Source organism: Nomia melanderi, chromosome 5 (genome assembly GCF_051020985.1).
Source record: "Nomia melanderi isolate GNS246 chromosome 5, iyNomMela1, whole genome shotgun sequence".
NCBI lineage: Eukaryota > Metazoa > Arthropoda > Insecta > Hymenoptera > Halictidae > Nomia > Nomia melanderi.
Genome location: NC_135003.1, coordinates 3,790,123 through 3,805,048, shown reverse-complemented (window position 1 = coordinate 3,805,048; position 14,926 = coordinate 3,790,123).

The window sequence follows — 14,926 nt, the reverse complement described above, 5'->3', positions numbered from 1 at the left end:
ATGCTGTCCATGTGATTCTGTGGAATCGTGGAACGGGCAGTTTAATAACTGGGACGGCCGTGGAAACGAACGATCCGAGACCGAAGGGAACGAACGAGAGAGGCTTTTACCCCTCCAGGGTGGACCAACCGATGGAAAGGAAAGCGAGGAGGAGCGATGTAATTCGGGCCAGGAGGAAAGGGTCCTCCAAGGGGAGCACGAAGGACGAAGGGCGCGCAGGGTGCGCAGGGAAGAATTTTGGGTGGGGACGGAAAGAGGGTACGGGGGCTAGAGAGTGAAAGGGAATAGGGGTGGGAGCAAGAACGAGCGAGACGGCGACGGGGAAGGAGGGGGAAAGAGAAATGCGAGGGTGCGTAAGGGTGGCGGAGCCCTGGAATCAATAGTGGCCACGTACCCTTGAAGAATTTTCGCACCAGGAGCCCGGATGTCTCAGGACAAGCTGGGGAAGCTTTCCCTGTTTCTATCCAATACTAGCCTACAGCGAAGAAAATTGGATCAAAAACGCGTTATTTTCAAAGGAAACCCCGTTGGAACGATTTTCTTTATGCGCGTGAACAAACAGTCGTGCCAAAATGCTGATTAAAATAATGTTAATATTGGTGGAGAAGTTGGAGCGGACGTAAAGGGATAGAAATGAAATTGCGAATGTAGTACGGGAGAAGTTGTTAGCATCGTGTGGATATATAGAGGCAGGTAACTATTTAAATTAAGCGACGAGGAATTTATCGTTAGTTCGGCCGTGGAACGTCAAATATCGTGAATTTGTTACACGATATCACCGGTCTTCCATGTTCATACGTGAACGACTACACGAGTAATCCGGTAATGCTATTGTCTAGCCGCAAGGCTTCTTACCGGCGAGCTTCCAAGCGGTTGTTTTTTTTATGTGTGTCAAACCGGGAACACAACGCTTGACATAGTAGCGATGCTTGCAAACGGAAATGTTTATTACATCCGAAAATTATTGGATTGCTCAAGTAAAAAAAGTCTCGACCGAATATCATATCGGATAACGATTCTAATATAAATGCCTGTAGCAAAATCACGGTACGTTCGATTCGACGGCATCTTGAAGTATATACAGGATTAAGGAATGTTAGTCAAAGGTGAACGGAAACCAGGAAGGCTGGAAATAATGACTCACCTCCAACCTCCGGCAACTTGGCCAACTGAAGATTCTGGTAGGGCGTCGCCGCTACCCCTAGAACAAGGAAAAGGAAAATTGAGGATACTAGAGGGTGAAGGAATGATGGAATGATGCCAAAATGATGAATTCGATTGAGGATAAGCATGCAATGTTTGTTTATAATTGGAAAAAGACGCAAGAAAAAAAGAAACGTTTTCTTTCTCGTCAGAAAACAATTGAGGATGTTTTTGAGAAAGGACTTATAATTTCAAATGGTTAAATGAGTAAATCGCGTCAGAAGTTTTAGTTTCTCTTAAGTATTAATATGCTTGAATCGTTGATTATGTGGCTCACAAAACTGAAATTCTAGATTGATATTTTTAGACGTGTGACAGTTAACGTTAAAAAGCTATCGCGGCAAAAACTACATTAATACAATCATTATTGCATTTGCAATAATGTCTTATCATAACATCATCATAACCGTCCAGAGGAATAGCCAAAGAATAGTTCCCCCTTTTAACAATATTGAAACAAAAGTCACCGGTGTCTAAGTTAACGAAGATTCACTAAAAACTAGCCAATTAGATCTACAACCCCTTTACCCAGAAACATTCTCGATTGCAAGTGACATTGGAATACAACGCAGCGCGAGAAAAAAGGTTCCGGTTTCTTCTCGGAATGGATCGTGTCACGTCAGCCCAGTAATTACTGAATAAATTTCTCTTATCCATGCCGAGGGTCGCAGGCCTCGAGGTTTCCGCGAAAGCGATTCGAACGTCAAGATCGTGATTCGCCCGTGGCCGGGGACTATGAAGATCGAAAGTTGGACTGTCGACGTGCGCGCCGCGAGAAAAAAGTTTCTCGGTACCACGGTTAATTGGACGACTTCGCGGTGTGCATATTAATTGCGGTTTATCTGGTAGCGGCTGACGAAAAAAAACGAAGAATTAATAATAACCGCGTCGCTGAGATACGGATCTGGCCGGTCGGCCGGTCGGTCTCGGCCAGGTGCAGCGTCTTCCGTGATCCGCGCATATTCTGGAGGTTTCTTTTTCACGGCGTCCTTTTGCGTCGGTCACGCCAATTAAGAAGCATCGCCGTTAAAATCACCTTTATCCTACCTCCGTACCGGGGCTACCGTGCGAGGTTTCAATTTGTCAGCGAGCGGAACGCGTCGGCGCGGTTTTTCTCGAAATTTCACTTTCACTCTCTGCATGATAAAATCGGGGGGAAACTGTGTGTATCATTAAACGCGTGTTACGCGCGCCGTTAAGCTCTGTTCTTGATCACGGTGCGATGAATCATGAGACAACAAAATGTTACAAATACAGCGTCAACTGTCCGAGCTCACGGTGCAATCGCAGTTCTGTTTTTTAGTATTTAACACACTGGCTGTCACGAAAAACATCAGCCTTTTATTTATCACTTATTTATATCGAACACTAGCTAATCACCTTTGTAGCAAAGAGGAAAAGGAACACTTATTAATTATTTGTTACCACAATTCTCACACTGCACTGTTATCTAATTATTTACCCTATTGGACATTTTCATTCGACGTCGATTGTCTTATGAATTATAATTGTTTTCAAGTCCTTTCGATGCTCCGGTTCTATAGGACTACTGTGGCACCGAAAGTGTTAACCTTTTAGCTATGGCGAGACTAGCTTGAAAGCTATATCATGTACGGCAAGGTTTGATACAGTATGCGTATCATAAATGTAGCACTGCGATTTGAGACTGATAGAATAATTTTCCACTGTGCAATTACGTTAGATTGTACCATAATGTGCACAGCTATCGATGACAAAAAAAGAATTGAGCCACCATGATGGCGTACCGTCTAAAAAGATGATAGACAGGAACCCCACTGTAGTGGCGTTTCGTAGCTAAAAGGTTAAAAGCGCCAGATCAATATTTCCTACAGTCAAACTGAGTTCATTTACTTTTATTCGTGTATATATTTATTTTTATTTATTTATATTTATTTGTTTATTTACTGCTTTCAGTTTCTTCTCAGAAATATTTGTCACCTGAATTTCTAAAATACTCGAATCTTCAACTAATTCACTACTTTCTAAGAAGGGTCATCTAAACATTCTCTCGTCGTTCGATTTATAATCGTAGAATTCAAAGTTGTCATTACAGGAAACAGCGAAAAGGCGTCCGGTGTCTCCGATTAGTGGAATTTATAGACACGAGCTGGATTGAGTGATCAAAAACGACCCAAAGTCAATTAAGAGAATCAATTTCCATTCTTGGGGTACGCCTCTGATGAGATCTGCGACCTGGCAAAAAGCGAATCAGTTCCAGTGGAACAATTCAATATTAAGGCGTCAAGCGTAACTTGGTCAGACCGGTTCGCGGCGGCAGCAGCAGCAGCAGCAGCAAACAGCAGCTGCATTCGCCAACGAAAATCGCATCTTCCGCAACACCGTGTAAGATTTTACGATCGGCCGTTGTGTCGTGTTTAAAGCGGAACCATCGGCGTCAGCGGCAGCAAGAAAACGCGTACCGAGCACGCGGCTCGCAAGACCGAGTGAAAACAACGGGGCGGGAGGGGGAACGCAGAGGAGGAGGAGCGGCGTACAACAATTATTGCACGTCAGCGTGCCTCAATTTCGAGATAATTAAGCGAGGCCCTTTACACCTGCGGATTGTGCGAAGTCTGTACACGCGCATACCCGTGTAATTTTCTTTTTTACCGTGACGATCTCTGCTCATCTCTGGGATCTGCGCGTGATAAGGAATCGGCTCGATAAAAACAGATCGCCAAGGATATGGGGAGAAAAAGGCAGGAACAAACCGGGAGAGAGAGAGAGAAACAACAACGGAGAAAACAGGTAAAACCCCAACCGTCCCTCGAGTTTTTGCTGAAAAAAGCTATCGTCATGACGGAATTTCATGCATCCTCGCTTAATGTTCTTACGTGCCCCTTTTCTGCCGCAATGATTAATAGCTATTAACGAGGGGGAATGACCGGCAACTACGCTCGCGAGTCGAAAATGTATAAGATTTAATAGTCCGAGGATCATCGTTTTACTCGTGAGCGAGCTGTTCCGAGAGTGGCGCTATGAGGTTCACGCAGGTTCTGCGAAAATGTTGTCTGGGAACAATGAAATACCTTTGGCAATTTTTTTTATTAATTTTACGTACTCATCTCATTTCCGATACTAATTTGCTATTCGTTAATACGGTTTCACGTAACCAATCAAAACTATAAACAAAATCCCTAGCGAGAGATCACTCTTACCCCTGTGCCGTCCCGGGGCTCTTCTCGTGAACAACGCGGAGTACATAATACAATGTACACTCGAACGTATGATATCAAGTTATCGAATTTGTTTCTTGTTTGATGTAAATTAACCCCTTGCACTCGTATGTCATTCTGGAGATGACAATATAATATATAAAAATTAAATCTCATTATAATAATAATATATAAAATCAATATAAAACGTTGAATTCTACTGCTGTAAATTCATTTCCCGAAAAATAATTAGCAATATATCCCCGACAATATTGAAAATAAATCAAGTGCAAAGGGTTAATTTGGAAGGAATAATTTTTTAACGGAGATATTTCAGAATGTGTTGTGGAAATGACTTTATAAGGTTATTTAAAAATGAATTTTTATAAGAACAGTTTGTATGATGTACGATGAAGTGAAATGCAATTTGCAAATTTGAATTTGGCAATGACGGAAATGGAATTAATATGTTCATGAGATTCGTCAAATGCGCGTGACAAGAATCATTACGCACCGAGACTTTCATGAGGCTTTAAACTTATTTCGTTGATGCTCCTTGGGGGTTTGCTTGGTAATCACGTTTTCGCTTCTGCCGCGTTATTTAAGGGTGTAAATTACTTCGCGTGTCTGGCAGCCTGAAGCATCTGATCGGTAATTTCGATTGAACCACCATGCAACGCTTTTTGATCTGAGTACGAAGAAAAACTTACCAGAAATTTTGTTGTGTTGTATTAAGTGTTATTCAAATGAACAATATTTGCAAATTTAACGAATTAGAATAAAAGGTAAAACTGTATCAAAGGAGAGACTGAAGGAAATAAGATGATGAAATAATTTTTATAATAGTTGTCAGATTCCGACAATAAAACATAATTAAAATAAATAGTAAAATTCAGATTGATATCTTTACATAATTTTTACATCATTTCAAAACATTGGCAGTTTTACCGTGTTTACTTTTTTGTTCCTCAAGAAAATAAAACTTAACACTTTACGTGTGAGAGACGTACTGGCACGTTTTTCGTGAACATTTATTTCACTAACACTTTTTGTTAACCGTAAAAATTAAATTCATTTTAAATATGGTTGGAAATATTTGTGATTACAATAAAAGTTGCCGAAAATATATTCAATAATAAATAAATGAGTTGAATATAATTTAAATAAGTTGAAATGAAAAAAGTGGCCCGCACACAACGTGTTAACACTAATCGTAATCAAATAGTTCGGTATAAAAGAAAGCTAAACAAATTACATGATCAATTTTCCTTAATAGAAATAGAAATCGAAAAAAAATAAGAAAAAATAGAAAAACTGATTATTCGGACAATACAAGAATAGATAAAAAGTCAAATGAACGAAAGAAAACGCAGAATATTTAATCAGATTTTAAAACTGGTTATTTGACAATTTACGGTACGGTTAGTGTTAACTGTACAAGGAAAAAGGAATGGGTTGAGTCAAAGCTCACCTCAGCGTTTAATATGCACTAAAGAAATTAAAATGAGTAACACCAATGAATAAGAGACGATAGTGGTCTATCTCAAAGATGAACCAGGTGTCTATTCATCAATAGGACCTTCTACTGGAAGTAACATCGCGGAACAATCGCAAGCCTCGTGTGCGAACGCAGCTGCACGAGGCAGAGTATCAAGCTTCTTCCTCATTAGGATATCGTCCCCTGAGGCCCGCAGGAAAATGCTTTAAGCAAACACCGAAAGGACTTATCTTGCCGGATGAGTTCCGCTGAACCATTTTTACTTCCGCTTCAAACTAAGTAGCTGTCAACTTAATAAAAAGAAAGGGTCGTGAAAAGTAATGACCAGCGATCCAGTTTTGTGTTTACTACATAGGTTTTAACCAGTTAAATACGATTGACGAGTATACACGTTGATTTAAAGCTTGAAATTATACTAATTCTTTCAAACATGAATTCTTTACTTTTTCATTCAAATATACCCTAGGTGCATTTATTCTGCATCTGACATGTACACATTTCATTTTTTCATTTTATTGCACGTAAAACGAGAGATTTTTCAAACTAAATTCCACAGTTAACAGGTTAGGTAGCTCTGCACGTGTCAATTTACTGGAAAATGTTGAGCTAGAGATCACGATGAGTAATTCTTCCTTCGATCGTTCGCAGGTTCATCGGTGTGTCAGTCAAAATGACTGCGTAAAGGATATCGATAATAATTATAAATAGACAAAAGAAATGTGTGATCGTAAAAATGTTCAGAAATTGTATGCAATTTCAGGTAGCCCTATCATCGATGTGGATTGATAATACCTAATTAATAGTTCTATGAATCACGACTAAACGGAAGTTTTTTGCTGAAGTTTATTACAGACTTTTAATTAAGGACAATGAAATATTATATTAAATGTACTAGTAAGTAACATGCAATTTTTATAACAAACTGACAATATTTATTAGGAAATAAATTAAAGAAAATTATTAGGAAAATTGAACAAATATTACTGTGGCAGCATTGGTTTTAGATGAATTAAAAAATAAAAAGTAGATTTGACAGTGTGTAGTGTATTATTAATCGGTGCACTTAATAATTCCATTAAATGTAATGCATAGCATATGTACAAATTTTGTAGACATACTAAATTAGAAATGTTATTTGTAAAAATTTATCGATTATTCAAATTTTTTATACAATAGCAACAGCAACAGCAATACAACAGCAATGGTTCTAATTTGTTAATAAACAAAACAGCAAGCAATTCAGAATCCCAGTGAAATTACCAGCAATTATTATTGATAACATTCTCAAAAAGTAAGTCTGCTACATTTCCTCTAATATATAGAAGTATTTATATGTAAAATATTTCAAAGAAATCACTAATGCAAGGTACAATGAGAAACGAGTTAAAGTCTCGTACTTGAAACAGTATTTAAAAATTCAAATGGTTTGAAAAATTAAAAAAGACTAACAGGAAGATAGGAGCGTAGAAACGAAAGAAGATAGCAAACAGACTTTTAATAGAAGTGTAACAGCGTGTCCATTGACATTGCAACGAGACCATGTGCTTAAATTCCTTGGGTGGCTTCCAAAAGTGTCTCTATACTACGATAGCTGCCTGTCGACGGTTTTTCTTAACACTAGAACCATCGGGAGCCAAACTGACTATCTGTTATTTGCTTATAAGAACTATAAGCCTATTTATTGAGATTTCAACTGACTCAGATCTCAATTTGCATGTTGCTAAATCAAGTCACTTAGTAATTTCTTTGAGTAGCATTTGTATTTTTTCAATAATTGTGAAAGAAAAAATCAGGGGTGTGTCATTTTGATCGATGTGGTAGTTCCAATATCAGCTTGTTAACAGTGGAATTTAATTTCAGAAATCTCAGATAATGCTCGCAATGAAATGAAATAATGAAGTTGTATACTCGTCAAATGTAGGCCAAATGCACCTATAATACGTTCTAACGAAAAACTAAAACAAAACAAGGAAGAATTACATGTTTAACTGAAAAAATAAATAAATGATCGTTGAAATAATTAGTATTATTTTGATTTTAAGATGACGCGTACACTCGTCGAACGCAGTTAACCGGTTAAAACATCGTTTCATTTCGGGATGTTCGATAAACTTTGTTCGAAATGTATAAGTTGAAACGGGGAGTTCTTCCACGAGACGCATATCCATACGGAAGACAAACTGCCGGAAAGTTTCTGTAAGTACGCTTGCGCAGAAGTCACACACAGTTGCAGTCGTTGCGGATGCAACAAGTGCAAGCTAGAGTGCCATTAACTCACCGCCACTTTAATAGCCAGCTTTTCGTATTCGCTAGCGGCGTCACAACATTTTATACTTTACGCGGAGAAGACTAAATTAGTACTAGATTTACGGGGAATTAATTTTTACAGCTTACTGTATTGTTCCTAGGGAGGTAGTTGTACATTCATATAAATATTGGAAATTAGAGCTTCGAAAATGGACCATTTTAATTCTTTGTTTTCTTTCATAATCTAATATATATTCGTATACGTGTATCAATAAAAAGCGAAACTTTTACTTTAAAATACTAGATACTAAAAACAACACTAAATATTAAATATAGGTACTTTATACTTACAATCACTTTTATTAGAAATCGTAATCCAAAGTAATCTTAACATTCATTAAGACCTTTCCTTAACTTTTATTTCAATTTCATAAGGACAACCCCTTGCATTTAGTCAAATATTGTAACTATAAAGACTGCTAGTAAAACAAATTCTAATGGGCAAGGCGTTTAAATTGAAATGAATAAAAGATTTCAAAAACCAGGTCAGTTGAAATTTAAGACGAAGGTATTACGCCGAAGAGTGCGACATATAACACAACGACATCCAAACGTCCCAAAACAGAGGTAAAGGAATCTGCCACTCATAAAACAGCGCCTCCTAATGATCGAGTATTATTAATTAATACCAAAGATCCTTATCGACGTTACATAACCCTTCATAAATATATTACACCGCAACACGAGGATGTAAATTAAACGAAAACTGGTTGGACGGATGGAATATCGTAGCCAATTAGAATTCTTAAAGTTTAATATTCCAGAGCGTGCCGATGCGGATTCCAGATAACAATTGTCTACTGTCACTGCCGAAGAAAAAGGCGGAACCTTGTATATTCGAAATTTATCTGTATGAAATCGGTTACGCGACAAGTCTACATGACCCGTTAATCACGTCGTTTGGGGTATCGAATACAACCCGTCCGTCCGTCTGTTCGGCCCGACCCGGCCAGTCTGGGTGGACGTCCCCCGTAATAATCCTATCGCGTTTAAAACGCGTCGAGCGCACACATCGTTCCCTTCTCACTTCCGATAAAAGGGGTAGGAGGAAGAGGAAGAGGAACAACAAGAACGAGAATAAGAACATGAGGAAACGGGAAGAAAAAGGAAAGACGAAAGTATCAACAACATTCAGAAATTCGAGTCGCGCCTGCGTGCCGGGGCAGCCGGCTGTGCATTGACGCAACAAGTGCATACAGGATGCACCGTGGCATCGTAAAGGGTGGGGGGTGTGGCAGGGGACAGGAGGGGTGAAAGAAGGGGAACGGGGTTGGGTGGGGTAGTCTGGCAAAAGTGGGGAGGACAAAAGGGGTGGAGGACGAGCAGAAGCGGAATTAAATGCAAGAGACGAGGGAGGGGACACACACCACCGGTGAAGGGCACGAGGTTGGCACGCGCCGAGTGCAACGATTCACTCGAAGAAAAGAGAGAGAAAGGAAGAAAGGAAAGAGCGACCAGGAGGAGGAGGAGGAGGAGGGGGGGGGGGGGAGGAGGAGGAGGAGGTGGAGGAGGAGGAGGAGGAGGAGGAGGTGGAGGAGGAGGACGAGGAGGAGGAGGTGGAGGAGGAGGAGGAGGAGGAGGAGGAGGAGGAGGAGGAGGAGGAGGAGGAGGAGGAGGAGGTGGAGGTGGAGGTGGAGGAGGAGGTGGAGGAGGAGGTGGAGGAGGAGGTGGAGGAGGAGAGGGAGAGGGGGAGGCACGGGCGAACAGAAGAGAAAGGAAGAGTGCATCGCAACGAATTGGAAGAGATGCATCTCCGGTGACTTCTCTTGTAACTGCTTTCCTTTCTTTTGTTTTTGTTTTTGTTATTCTTCCTCTTCACCTTTCTTCCTTTTTCATTCTTGTTGTTCTTGTTTTTGTTTCTCTTCCTCCGCTGTCACGCATCCGTGACAGGAATGCTTGTTTGAGGTTTATAAATTCAAGGGGACAAGTGATATAGACAAACGAATGCTCCCGAGTGCAGGAAATGCAAACAAAGTGCATCGAGCCAGCCGGGCTAACCACCAACTGCAGGGGTCTGTCTTACCCCCGTGTCCTACCGCCCTTCCCGGCATGCAACCTGACTGACCTGATACGGCCCGCTAGGTGCACCGTCCTTGTTATGCAAATGAGAAAAGTGCAGCCTCTCGTAAATGCAAGTGGAAAATACTGCTAACTGCACGCGTGCAGTTTTACGACGGGGGTTAGGATGCACCGGGTATCAGGAGGATTACTGGTTTCATTCACTTCCTAGGAAGCGTTGCGACTGGGGGTGTAAAGTTGATGGAGCCGGCTGTTACTGCCTTCACCAATTTTTCTTGATCATTATTTTGATTTATCTGTTTATTCATACTGCTATTAACACTTTGCAGTCCTGTCATGCTGGAGATGACAATACAAATTTGTATCATATTTTTAATGTGATAAATTTAATTATGGATTGTTCGTTATAAATACGTCGATGAAAGAATTGTGCAGGATTTTTGTTATACATTTCTAAAAATGTAATGGGTGATGTTTTAGAAACATGTTAAGAAGTGGGCAAGTGTGAATAACTTAGATACAAATGTAAGTTAAAGAGAAAAACAGAAAAATCATTGTAGTAGTTTTTCCTTAGAAATATTACAATTGATTCAGTTTATATTGGTAATACGATATATATTGGTAATTAAATAATTAAATAATAATATGTTGGTAATTAAATAATTACGTTTATATGTTAGTGTTACGATTTTCAAAGTTAACATTACACAGGAAATAAAAACTAAGTGACTATACTAACTAACTATGCAATATTTATTTTCTTTGAAAATATCGACACAAGTGCAGACGATTTATTAAACATTAATTATAACGTATGATAATAACTAAATTTATATATTTGGCATATATTCTTTACACTAATTGATAACTACAACAAAAAACAATTGTCAACGAATGAAGTCAATGTTCCGAAATGTAAAGCAGATCAACGTTAAATCTAGAACATGTTAAAATGAAACAAGATTAAAAAAGGAAAAGCGGAAGTTGTTCGCAATTTAACCCGATAATTAGATTACAATTGCATCCTTCACGGGCCGGTTTACCGCAACACATGCTTGCACGCAAGACGAGAATAACGTATTATTGCACGTGCCTGCATTGTCCGTATGCACCGCAGAGTGAACCGCTTTTCATCGGGCCCAAGACAGGCTTTGCGGTCATCCCGTTTCACGTGTGCGCAATTTTCAAATTTTCGAGGATGCAACCGTGCAACGAAACATCCAACAGGAAACCAACGAACTCTAAGCTCCAATGACCTCTCAAAGTTAAAAACACAACCCAATTTTCGATTAGATGTACTTTTTAAAATTAATCTTTCAGCTATTGAAATTAACAAGAAATTTCCTCATGAATTCGATCAGTCGTAAGAGTAAGTAATAAATATTCTCACGCGTGTAGCAGATGAATATAAACGACGATCTCCACGCGTTACAAGGTGTCGCTGAACTGGCATAGCCCACCACTATAATTATGTTTATTCGCCACGAATTTTCCATTCGGTTCTCACACTCACGGGTGCAGAAGTAACCTTACACAACGACGGAATTAACACAAGAAGGCCCGATAGAGCCAGTTAAAGAAGATAGAATCAGAAACACGACGGATCCCATGGTACCATTGTGAAGATTTCCGAAGGGTAAGATCCCCCAGCTCTGAAACTAGTTTCCGGCCGGTACCAGTTCGTTTCTCCAGGCTGTCTTCCTTTTTCTTTCATCGTCTCATCTCTCGCCCTTTCATCTTTTTTCACGTCACTCATAGCCGCCGTACGAGTAATGCTTTACATTTGAAACATATCGGCTTATATGGAAATGAATGTTTAGCCATGCATTGGTCTTAAACATTGAAGCAACACGGTGAACCAACAACGATAGGCTGCTCGGAGGCCTAGTACACGCGAGTCTGTGCTGCCCGAAGAGGACTCTCGAAAGCGATCTTCGCCTCGCATCTCTATGAACTCCCAGCGAGCTCGTCTATTGTCGAATAACAATCTCACCGGGTCTAATCTTTTCACTAGGAATCACTGGATGGAGTCTTAGTTCTCGACAACGGTTACATTTGTCACACCGATTTTAATGAGCTGTCAGGGGAACGGCAGGTTTTGCAAAATGAATTTTGATACAGTTGCAAATCTAGACCGCTCCGCGCTCATTAATACCTGCACGACGATCGCTGAAAGTTTCATTATTCGATCGGTGGGAAAGTAGCTATTTTTACGATGCAAGTACATCAATGTGGCCCCGTTTTACTATTTTATTCGACGCTAGAAATGTTATGCATAAATAAACGGAGAGATAAGGATGTTACATGGAAATTTGAAATTGGAACCTAGTAAAGGATGTGGGAACTAAATTAGAATGAACCCAATAATACTGTTAATACAATTACATAATACAACAGTATCATTACAAACTAATAAAGTTTAAGACAAATACTACCGAGCAGTTAAATTGACTTTTCGAAATTTCTCTATAGAAATTCCGAGAGTGCATCCATCGGGACTTTAATTGATTTATCATTCAGTTTGGGTATTGTTAAATCAGTTTCCTTAATAATTTCTTAGAGAAACATCTGTTATGTTTTTAATAATTGTAAAAAGAAGAAATCAGAAATGAGTCGTGTTGACACGTCTGGTACTTTTAGTGCAAAATGTCCGTTATATCAACATTACTTTATCACTTACATGATTGATTTAAAACGTTAAACGTGCAAATTTCATGGATGCACATATGCCTTCACCGGTCAAACAGTGAGTTTGTAGAACAACTACAAGATTGTCTTCCCTTTCTGAGATTTCAATAGGAACGCACTGAAAAAGGTAAGGTGCATTTTGAAGCATCGCAGAACGTACAAAAACACAAAACACAGAATTAAAACACCGATGAAATGTAGATACGTGCATTTCCATAAATTAAATCCCGACTGCTTCTCCGCTTCACCGTAAAAACTGCCCCAATCGCGGTCTAAACGATTAGATGGCCCATAATTCACATCGATCGCCGTTACCGATCCCGCGTAACGGCGCATTACTTTTTTTTAACGACACCGTTCGGGCGACTTTAATTTTGCTCTCTCGCGAGGAACGTTTTGCAACTATTAGTTGACCGACCGATGGGAAATGAAAAAGTGCCGAGCCCGCAGAGCTCGTTAAACTGTCCGTTCTCCGCATGTTGTCTTTAATTGCTCTTATCTGTAGCCGGGTATCGTTACGGCCAGCAACAAATCCTCGGTTTATACGATTGTACGTTCGTATCGGCGATAAGGCTTCTTGCGGCGAAGAGGAGAGCAGCCAAGTGGTAAGGGTAAACGCGAAGAGAAACAGAGAGAGGATCGCACGCGAGCGAGAGTCCGGGGGATGGTGAAATAACAGATTGCAGTTGTGGCACGAGCGAGCAGCCTGGGCCTCAGCACAGCGCTCGTAAGGAGAAGGCAGGTGCCACGTTTTTTTTTCTTTTTCTTTCGAACGCCTGCTTCACTGTCGAGGAGGAGGCTGCCTCGGTGTGCAGAGGCTCCCAAACGTTTCTGTAATTGAACTGGGACATGGAAAGTTCTCGAGGAAGGAAAAAGCACGCGACGAAACGCGCGACGTTTCCTCTTCATTAGAGCCGTTCGTTTTGTCCGAGTTAATAACCCCGCAAAAAGAACAATTTCATGAAATGATGTGCATAAAACATGGGGAAGAGTAACCCTTATGTTAGCTACTGAAACGTTTGGTCAAACTGTAATTACGTTCGCACATGTGTTTTACTTTCAAATTATTCGCTGTAAAAGTGTTTAAATATTGAGATACAAAGGAATTTTGTAAGAATATAAACTTCGTAGAAGAAAATATATTTGTTGTACCACTGTACATGCAAAGAACGTGGAGATGTTTCGAACAAGAGGTCAGTGGCTTTAACCACTGACAGTATACAACTTAAAACCTTCGAATAAAATTAATTCGAAACGCAAAAAAAGAAAACAACTAGTACTCAGTTCTAATAGCACAGTGAAACATAATTGCAACCCCTAACAAAACAAATCGAATGAAACAGATAAGCGCTACAAAAATAGACGAATTTTAAAGGCATACGTACCAGAAATCCAACCAGGGATAGCATGCGCAAAAATGAAATGTGAGCAAATTGTAGACGATGTTGAAAATTACATAAATAACAACATGTAAGTCTACAGATGAAACTACGACTTCTCCGTGTCGTCGAAGATTTCTCGATAATCTCGATAACTTCGCCGCGAATTTGCATGAGAATCGAGTTTTCGGGGGGTAGGCATAGCCTATCGACAATCGAAGTAATTGGCCAGTTTTACTTCGCGGAAATCGACCCTAACGCGGGCCCTTTGATGGGGATCGGCATTCTATTCAAAATCCACAGTCGAGAATGAGTTCCACTGCGGGTAATCCCAAAGGATTTTTGCTTGGACACGTTCGGCATCGGCTCGAAACTTCGCCGCGTGTACCTACACACAACGCGACGGGCGCACGAGCGTTCGCGCGAGCGCGCAATTTACTTGCGTGCGGCCAATTATGCACCTCGTTATGCCGGCATTACGCGTGATCTCTTCTTTTGATCGAGAAACTGCGGGCCCAGGTTAATAACCCCTCTCGGAAGTTTGTATAAGCGACTACATAAAATTTTTAGAAGACAAATGGACTGTTAGCACGTAAGAAGGAGTTCGGTTTCCGACGCAAGCCGAAACGGTAGCAGGCACGAGTCAGAGGACTTTC